The following is a 10,083-nucleotide window of genomic DNA, read 5'->3' on the forward strand; positions in this document are numbered from 1 at the left end:
TAAAAATTGTGCCACCCCAAGCGTTTTTCGTTGTAAAATTGACACCAAGTACATTGTACACTATGATTTTGATCTTAAAATTGATCCTATCTATTTAATGTCCATATTAATAGTTGAACATTCATTAGGCTGTAAACTGGCAAACTGCCTTATTTATACTCCAAATATTATGGTTTTATATGGTATTAAAGTCACGTCGAGATTCATGTCAGTTTATTATAGGGTTACATGAATACTTGATACCTGCACTTACAATTTTATTAATTTAATACTTCCGCCAATCTATTATTTAAAAACATAATGGGATTTTTTTTGCCACCTGTATAAAAAAGTATTTGAGACCAATAAAATAGTGTTGGGTACAAAATGTCACTTCAACTTGACACATAGTAAAAAAACTTAAACAAACAAAAACTTATAAAACAAAAGGTGGCGAGAGAGGGGAGATCGAGGGCTCTCTGCCACCTAGGGGTGGTTGGACCACCCCCTTACCTGCGGGTTGGGAAGGGGGGGGAGGGATGAGAGTTTTTAGGGGTTTCCAGCCACTCCTAAAAAAGTCTTCAAGGGTGGCCGGACCTACCACCCCTAGGTGGTGGAGAGCCCGACCTTTTTAGCCACCTTCGTTTTTATTTTTTTATTTTTTAAACTTTTTTATTAGATATCAAGTTGAAATGACATTTTGTACACGTGATAACATTTTATTGATCTTAAATGGCTCTTTATACACATGACAAAAATTCATTAAGTTTTTAAACAGTATTTTCGAACTTGAAAAGTACATTTATCAATTTTGTCACTTTTTCAAACCTACGTACTTTTTTGATAAAGAGCGAACCACACTTATCAATTATGCACTTTAACCTTGAGCTAAAAAAAAAAAATTATGCACTTTAATTCTTTCTTTTAACAATGATGTCAGTCTCTTCTTTCTCTTTTGCTTCCGCCATTATCAATTTGAGATTGAGATCCATGCAATACTGAGGTATTTTATGATCCCAGGTTCTTTTGCTGTCCCTACCTTCGACGAGGTCACTCTGTTCGTGTTCTGTTTGAGAAAGAGAACTCTACAGAAAGCCGAACATAGATCATGTGTCTCTGTCGCCACAATTTTTTCGGTTTCCTAACTAAAGAAAGAGTAAAGGCATTCTTGCAATCATTCTTGCTGCAAAACAATGGCATCATTTATATATTATTACCTTTTAGATGATGCTTTTTATTTCTTTATTTATTTTTTGTTTGAAAAGGCATGCATTATGATATATCATAAAGATTGATAGTGGTTTCAAGTGTTTTTAGTGTTTTGTTTTGGATTATTTGTTAATATTTTTGTTTTGAAAAGAGAAAAACAGAAAGGAAAAGGGAAATTTTTATCAAACAAATTAAGCCAAATAAGCCTTCAAGGCAAGGCCTGAAGTAAAGAGGAGTTTGGCTTCCCTATAGTGAAAAAATCATTGCAGGTCGTCTAGAGTTCTTCAATCATCCCATTTATACTGTTTTTTTTTTTTTTTTTAATAAAAAAAAAGGATATTTCCAGTGATTTGATTAACTGGAAGCAACCAAAACTCAATAAAGAGACATTATCCAGAGATCAAATCCCTTTTCTTTCAAATATAATCAGAAACCCCCAAATGAAAACAGCAACCAATAATTTAGCAACTTGAAAGAGCTGTAACACTTCACACTTTGAAGTCTACAAAGCTTATAAATATTTTCTTCAGTCATACAGCATGATAAAGGCATATCACTCAATAAATGCTCAAGCACAGAATAATCTTCTCTGGGAACTGATTAGGAGCCAAAACTGCTTCTCAATGCTTCAATACTAATTTTTCTTCTGGCGTTGCTGTACAACCTGCCAATTTGCAATTCAGTAAGCACGCGGTCGAACACCCTATATATAGATGAGTTTATTTTGCCTTTAAAACTCAACTATAATCACTAAGCATGTGATGTTGTCCTAGGACAAGTGAAGGATCCATCAAGTTTCATGATACTTTAGAAAGAACTGGCCGGAAAAGTGAAACATCTCAGAGACACACAAAGCAGGAAGCACCTGTACACGAAGTGCTTGTTGGGAGCTAATGAGTACCAGGTCCATCTCTCATGCTCAAATTCAGACGGTTTCGCATAGTTCGTCTTCCAATTCCAGCATAGCAACAAATTCACCATAATCGATCCTTCCATCCTGAAAAAACACATATACAGCATAACAAAAAGATCAACAAACAAATAGGAAAGCCAGGAATAAAAATAAATAAATAAATAAATAGGAGAGAGGACATAGGAGAAAGGCTAACAAAAAAGGACAAAATCAAGTGAAATATGCTTGCCAAAAGTCTGCCAATGTCATCATATGAAATTGGCATCCCAATTTCGTTGTAAAATCTGTGCTGTAGACAGAAGACTTATAATATAAACCCAACCTCAAAAAGTTTGTTGATATATAGACTTTTGAAAGGAGAATCCAGATGAAAATTAACATTTATTGTCCTATGATCTAATGCACTATGGCATAGAAAAAGAGATTCAATTGCTTATATGCATAGCATCCACACATTCAGGTGAACACTTGAATTGACTGCAAAAAAGAAACCTGTGGGTATGTTTGTTAATGTGTTTTAGGATGTGCTTTTTGTTTTTACAAAAGCAAATACCTACAAATCCCTACAAATCAGTCTGTAAAAGGAACTTTTACGTTATTACAAAAGTGAGAAATTTCATATAAACTTTTTTGTAAGAAATTTTCTACAAATTAACCGGCTTCTAATTATGTTATGACATGTGCTTCTAGCATGTGATTTTTAAATTGCATGTACGTGCTTCTTGCATGCTTTTTTAAGGACACAAATTTCTTACAAATTGATATGTGTCCTTAAAAAAGCATAAGTTTATCATATGAGCACATGTCTTCTTAATGGTTGTTATGACATGTGCTTCTAACGATCACGATGGGTTCTTCCTTGGTGGGAGTAATGACAAGCTGCTGGGAATTCAAGCTGGAACTGGTGGAGTGGTCCACTGAATCGGTGTTGCGCCGATAAAATTTCCCCTTTATAGATTCGCGGATGCTAGGCCATGTATCCAAACGACACGGCCCTTGAAATATATATGTATGCAGTAAAAGGATCCTTCTTTTAAAAATACAAAATATAAAAATCTCGTGTAAAAATAACGACAGTGTTTTCACAGTACATATATGAAAACAAAGAAACTCTTTTTTCATTCAAACAACAGGAAAAATTAACTAGACCCCTCAAATCTTTTGTACAAAAGGAGAGGCTACCGATCGAGAAGCAAATGATTTTAGGTTCATGAGAAGATTGAACAAATGGTGACTACAAAAAAAGAGAAAAATAATAACCCAAACCAGAAACAATGGTTAATGAAACACCAAGGGGACAAATAATGCTCAACAAAACTTGGCAAAAGAAGAAATGCACTTCTTGCCGGCTGGTATCAGATCGAGCGGGTCTTTCTTTCTTGGGAGGTTTCGCTGTGCAATGGGAGGATTGTGATGCCGTGCCGCTGCTGTCTCTCTGGTCACCGGCTGCGAAGTGAGGAGCGTAGCGGTCTGCAGCCTTTGGAAACAATCAACCGAGGCGCTGCAAAGTTTTGGGTTGTGAAACCCTTTGTAAGCCTACTGATCATGTATAGAAACTCCCTCGAAAAGTGCGGCGAAGGGCAACGAAGTGACGAACGGTCTTTTACACCTTTTGATTACAAAACTTTGGTCATAACATTTCATGAAGATACAAAGTACAGACTATCCGCACACGCGGAGGTGACCCCGGTTTAAGTCCACAAGCAAATGCTACGCTTGCCACGATGGCTTTGAAAATGATCTTTTTTGTAAAACTTGTGTAACCCTAATATTTTTTTAGGAAAAATTACAATTTACTCCTCAAAAAAGTTGATAGTGTTTTTCAATTTGAACATCAAAGTTTTAATTTTTGCAATCTATCCCCACAAAGTTTCAATTTTTTTTTTTCAATTCGACAAATATTATCTCAAAATTCTCATATTGCCTCTAATTTTTATTTTTTATGAAAAAAAAAAATTGAGGGTGCAAAAAGGGCCTGATGGCCATAGCCACCCCGAATTTTTTTTAAATTTTTTTTTTAAATTTTTTTTTTTTATAAAAAATAATAAAAATTAGAGGCAATATAGGAAGTTTTGGATACAATTAGTCAAATTGCAAAAATTTGGAACTTTCGGGGGGTGAATTGCAAAAATTGAAACTTTGGTATTCGAGTTGGAAAATACTGTCAACTTTAGAGAGGTAAACTGTAATTTTTCCTATTTCTTAAAGATTCAAATAAAGCGCTTAGACCATCCGCACACACCGAGGTGACCTTGGTTAACAAACCAGGGTTATCAGCTGATTAAAAAAAAAAAAAAAAAAAAAAAATTGTGGGACAATATTGCCCATGCACTTTCAAAATTTTTCAGAAATTTTTAGTGGGACAATATTGCCCATGCACTTGCAAAAGCTTTCGGAGGTTGATGCAAAAGTTTTTAGTGAGGAGTCATGGCAATATTGTCCCGTTAAAATATACAAACCCCAACACACAGATTGAAGGCTTTTTCCAAACATTTTTTTTTCCCCCCTTTTCGTGAGTACATTAAAAGGCAACAAACAAAAAGGGCTAAAACAACAAACAAAGAAAGCAATAAAACCATAAAAGATCACATGCTACAGAAGCAAAAATCTGGAATTTATGATGCTCAGCTAGTGGGATGGCTAGAGATAGACGAGGAGAGAGATCGAATCACATTTATCCAATCAACCATGTTTGAGAAATTCAGAGTAGAAGAGTCAAGAGGCCAAAAAGAATTCCGCCACACAACTCGAGCAAAATTGCAATTGAAAAAGAGATGTTGCAACGAATCCAAAGCAGATTTACATAAAGGGCAATAGTTCGAGGAATTATTAGTGGAAAATAAAGCATCCAATCTAGCTCTTGTGGGAAGAATATCCCAAACAATTTTTCAAAGAAAAAATCTCAACCGTTCATTCAGATTTAACCTCTAGATTGATTTCCAAAAAGAGGAGGGAACCTGTATAGAAGCTATAGAAGGACGAGCATTAATAATAGAGAGATAAGCCGAACTGAAAGAAAATTTTCCTGAGTAAGATGGAGTCCAGAGATAGTGAGGGACAATGTTCGAGGAGATTTTAATTTTCAAGATTTCTTCAATAGTGGTTTGATCAAAGATAGCTAAGATTGTAGATAGATTCCATTGCAATGAAGATCGTTGAATCAAATAAAAAATACACAAAGAAGGCTAGATTCTATTACAAGGAAACCTGGGAACGGGTTTAAAATCTAGCATTGTAGGAATCCAAGCAGAGGTCCATATGGGAAGCACTGATGATTTCGCAACCTGAAGGCAAGCTCCAGAAAGCAAGAGGGATTTGCTCTTTTGAATACCTTTCCATAACCATGAAGCCAAGGATGAAGTTGGGGAAGAGAAAAAATTCCCATATTTAATATACTTCGCTGAAAGTTGTTGAACCCAGACAGAATCAAAGTTCGTGAGCAGTTTCCAACCAAGTTTAGCAATCAGAGCAAGATTGACATCTTTCATAAGCCTAAAACCCAAACCACCTATCTGACGGGGTAAGCAAATTGAACTCCAAGATTTTAGAGAAAGATTTCTAGATATACCTTTTGGGAAACCCCACCAAAATCTTTAAAGATTTTATCCAGTTTATAACAGAAGGTATGATAAAGAAGAAAAGTAGCCATTGCATAAGAAGGAATAGTAGACGCTATGGATTTAATAAGCACAGATCTTCCAGTTTGGGATAGAGTTTTAGCATGCCGACCATCCATTTTACCCACAACTTTATCTAAAATAAACTGAAAGTCAGCTAATTTCGAATGACTCCTCAAAAGAGGAAGCCCCAGATATATAGCCACAGATGATGATGGTTTAAATGGTAGAATACTAGAGATGCTTGTTTGATGTAGAGCAACTTAGTGGGCTGCAGCGAAAAACATCAATAAGCAGTTGATAAATACTTCTAGATCTTGATTCTATCAATGATCTAAGAAATCTTCTTGACAAAACTAGATACTCTCTAGGTTTTGAAGGAAAATAGAGGAATAAACTCAACTTTGAGTAATTCTCATTAATAAAAATCAATAATCAAACATAAACTCTTTTTCTATGGAGGCTATAAGCATATATTTATAACTAACCCTAATAAAATAACAACATAAAGTCGGCTAGAAAATAAAACAAACTGACGGCGCCCGTTCGGATGGGACATATGGCCGTTCGGATAGCCACGACACTTTAACGACAAAAATATGAAATAACATATGGGATCGAAATACACTCCAATCTACATCAATGTCTAAGTGGCAGTTGCTGTATTTTTGCTAAAATGAATAGAAGATTTTGAGATGTTGACAGCTTGACCAGACCAGCTGCAATATTGATCTAGATAGGATTTAATTCAAGCTGCTTCAATAGAAGTGGCTTTAGCAAAAACAATCAAATCATTAGCAAATAATAGATGTGAAATAGGAGCACAAGAATGTCTAATCCTGATTCCTCTGAGTAAGCCAAGAGATTCATGTTGATGAAATAGCCACGAAATAACTTTAGTACCAAAAATAAACAAAAAAGGAGATAATGGATCTCCTTGTCTTAAACCTCGAGCTGGAGCAAAGAACCCAAAAGGACTGCCATTAATCATAATGGAAAATGCCGAGGAAGAGATACATATATGAATCCAATTTATCCAAATTGGATGAAAGGCCAATTTTGATAAAATAGCTAGAAGAAAATTCCATTCCATCCGATCAAAGGCTTTCTCCATATCAATTTTAATCGCCATAAGACCACCTCGTCCTTGTTTTGATTTGAGGGTGTGAAGAAGCTCATGAGCTAAAATAGAGTTATCTTGAATATTTCTTGCAGGTACAAATGCAGATTGATAAGGAGAGATTACATTTTGGAAGTAGGGATTTAAATCTATTAGCCAATATCTTGGAGATAATCTTGTAAATTATATTGCACACACTAGTAGGCCTAAAATGATTCACAGAAAAATGACCTAGCTACTTTTGAACAAGAGCTATGAAAGTATGATTTTGTTCATTCAAAAGATGATTTTTGGAGAAGAAATCCCATATGCATTGAAGAACAACATCTTTCACAATATGCCAATATTTCTTACAGAAAAGAGCAGTAAAACCATCAGGTCCAAGGGCTTTGGTTGCCCCAATGCTGGAAAGAGCCTTATATATTTCTTGTTCTAATGGAATGGTACATAACACTTGTTTTTTCTCTTCATAAATAACACTATCAAATAGAGATAGCTTGTCATCATAAATTATTGGATTTGAAGAGGTAAATAATGTTTTGATATGATTCGTAATGCAATTTCCAATAGCAATGAGATAAGAAATCCAAGCACCAGAATGGACCTTAAGGAATTTATAGCATTGCGCCTTCACTTTATAAGAGTATAGGTATGGAAAATTTTGGTATTTAAATCTTTGCAGGTCAACCAAAGTTCACGAGACTTATTTTTCCAAAGAAGTTCATCTTTTTCCAAAAGATCATTAAGCTTTATCTTAAAGCGACAACTTTTCATTTTGATGCTGAATAGAGGGAGAAACTTGTTGAATAACATCCAGTATTCTAAGGGTTGCTGCAATATTGATGCAGCGTGACTTAGTGGGTTGCAGCGAAGAACATCAATAAATAGCAGATAAATACTTCTAGATCTTGATTCTATCAATGATCTAAGAAATCTTCTTGACAAAACTAGATAGTCTCTAGGTTTTAAAGGAAAATAGAGGAATAAACTCAATTCTGAGTAATTCTCATTAATAAAAATCAATAATCAACATAAATTCCTTTTCTATGGAGACTATAAGCATATATTCATAACCCAAAACCCTAAATCTAATAAAATATGACATAAATACCCCCAAAACCCTAAACCTAATAAAATAACAAAATAAAAACTCCCAAAACCCTAACCCTAATAAAATAACAATATAAAGTCAGCTAGAAAATAAAACAAACTGACGGTACTTGTCCGGACGGGACATATGACAGTCCGAACGGCCACGACACTTAAACAACAAAAACATGAATAACATATAGGATCGAATTCTCCCCAGGTTGGAGAGAATTCGTCCTCGAATTCGCCCGATTCTTCCCATGGTCCTTTGGTTGTTCAGTTAACTCATTCCATCCTCCTCTTCTCGAAATCACAACAAGGCCACACCTCATAATAAACATGATGACCCGCACCTCACCTTGCTTAGTAGACTTGCCAAGCTTTGCTCGTACCTTGCCCTTCCCAAATGCCAGGAGAATCCCCAAAGAACTCACAAAGACCCTTTCACTCTTTGATAGAAAAGTCGTCTCCGCCCCATAGTCTCATCACAACTTTTGTTAAAAGTTTTTGACAAGATAGCATTTACTCCAAGGAAATCAACTTCCAAATCAAAGATTCCTCTTTTAGGACTTTCATCAAACACTTGGTGTATAGAACTCACCTCTTTGCTGGGATAGATGTCATAGATTGGTGGAGAGGCCCAATCTACCTAGCAAACTTCTTCAATAAATCCATCTTCCACCACCACAACTGATTGACTCCTAATCTCTGTCACCTTTCTAGCCACCATCTCCGCCATCTTCCTTGGTATTTCTTTTTGTAGAATTTTTTTTTTAAAATTTATTGTGTCACCAAGAACTCTTTGGGTTGCAAGCAACCTTGGAATTCCAATACATCGAGTTTGAACCTACTCACCCGCCGATTGGCATGAGCTTGTGCAAGGTGCTGACGTTCGTGCGTTCAGTGCTCCGCTAACAGGTTTCTAGATCCACTCCCTTTGTGACCACACAGGTTGGATATTCTAGTAGTGACGTCTTTAATTTGATCCCTCATAGCCATGAATTGATCCTCCACGTGTTGCCAATGTTCAGCGATAGATTTTCCTTCCGCCTCCGCAAATCGCGATATTGGTTGGCGACGACAATTGTTCGGCCCACCACCCATGTGCAGCAAATGAATCGCTGGTTGCTCCTTATGTGTTGTCTCCGTGCGCACGTGCACCTCGTTCATCTCTACAAAATGGTTGCTCCTCTCCATTCATGGAAAGTAATTGAGCTCTGATACCAACTGATGCAACGTGACTTAGTGGGTTGTAGCGAAAAACATCAATAAGTAGTGGATAAATACTTCTAGATCTTGATTCTATCAATGATCTAAGAAATCTTCTTGACAAAACTAGATACTCTCTAGGTTTTGAAGGAAAATAGAGGAATAAACTCAACTCTGAGTAATTCTCATTAATAAAAATCAATAATCAACATAAACTTCTTTCCTATGGAGGCTATAAGCATATATTTATAACCTAAAACCCTAAATCTAATAAAATATGACATAAATACCCCCAAAACTCTAAACCTAATAAAATAATGAAATAAAGACTCAAAAACTCATAACCCTAACAAAAAAACAACATAAAGTCGGTTAGAAAATAAAACAAACTAACGGCGCCCGTTCGGACGGGACATATGGCCGTCGGATGGCCTTAAACGACAAAAACATGAAATAACATATGGGATCAGAATGCACTCTGATCTATATCAAATATTTTTTTGAATATTACCAAAATGCAAAGACAATTCTTAAGAGCAACTTTAGTAGATTTCAACCTTTTAGACAAAATAGAAGCTGGAAAACCATCTGAAATATAATCCCAAGCCATAGCTATAACAAATTCATAGAAGGGATCTCTCGTCCAAAATTCCTCAAATCTAAATGGACGGGGTAAGGTGGAAGAATCCAAAGAAGTGTTTAATAATAGGGGAGTAAGATTAGAAGCATGTGCAAGCAAATGACGAAGAGAGAATGATGGAAATTGATGTATTCAATTCGTAGAAGCAATACCTCTATCTAATCGCTCTTTAATATTATAATGTCCCTGTTTGTTATTAGACCAAGTGAAGGGATTACCAATGAGTGAAGGGATTACCAGTGAAACCTAAATCAACCATGCCATAGGAATCCATAAAAGAGCGAAAAAAAAAAAAAAAAAAAAAAAA

At 35.6% G+C, this 10,083-nt stretch overlaps 1 protein-coding gene across 1 annotated transcript in view; it reads right to left on the bottom strand.

The window, feature by feature from the left end:
- Nucleotides 1-1,629: 1,629 nt before the first annotated feature.
- LOC132167697 (calcium-dependent protein kinase 26) overlaps nucleotides 1,630-10,083 on the bottom strand; it is a 92,112-nt gene continuing 83,658 nt past the window's right edge. The window contains exon 9 of the mRNA XM_059578708.1: nucleotides 1,630-1,852. The gene's annotated coding sequence lies outside the window, so the exon portion shown is untranslated. The remainder of the gene's footprint in view (nucleotides 1,853-10,083) is intronic.

Source organism: Corylus avellana, chromosome ca1, assembly GCF_901000735.1.
Source record: "Corylus avellana chromosome ca1, CavTom2PMs-1.0".
Classification (NCBI taxonomy): domain Eukaryota; kingdom Viridiplantae; phylum Streptophyta; class Magnoliopsida; order Fagales; family Betulaceae; genus Corylus; species Corylus avellana.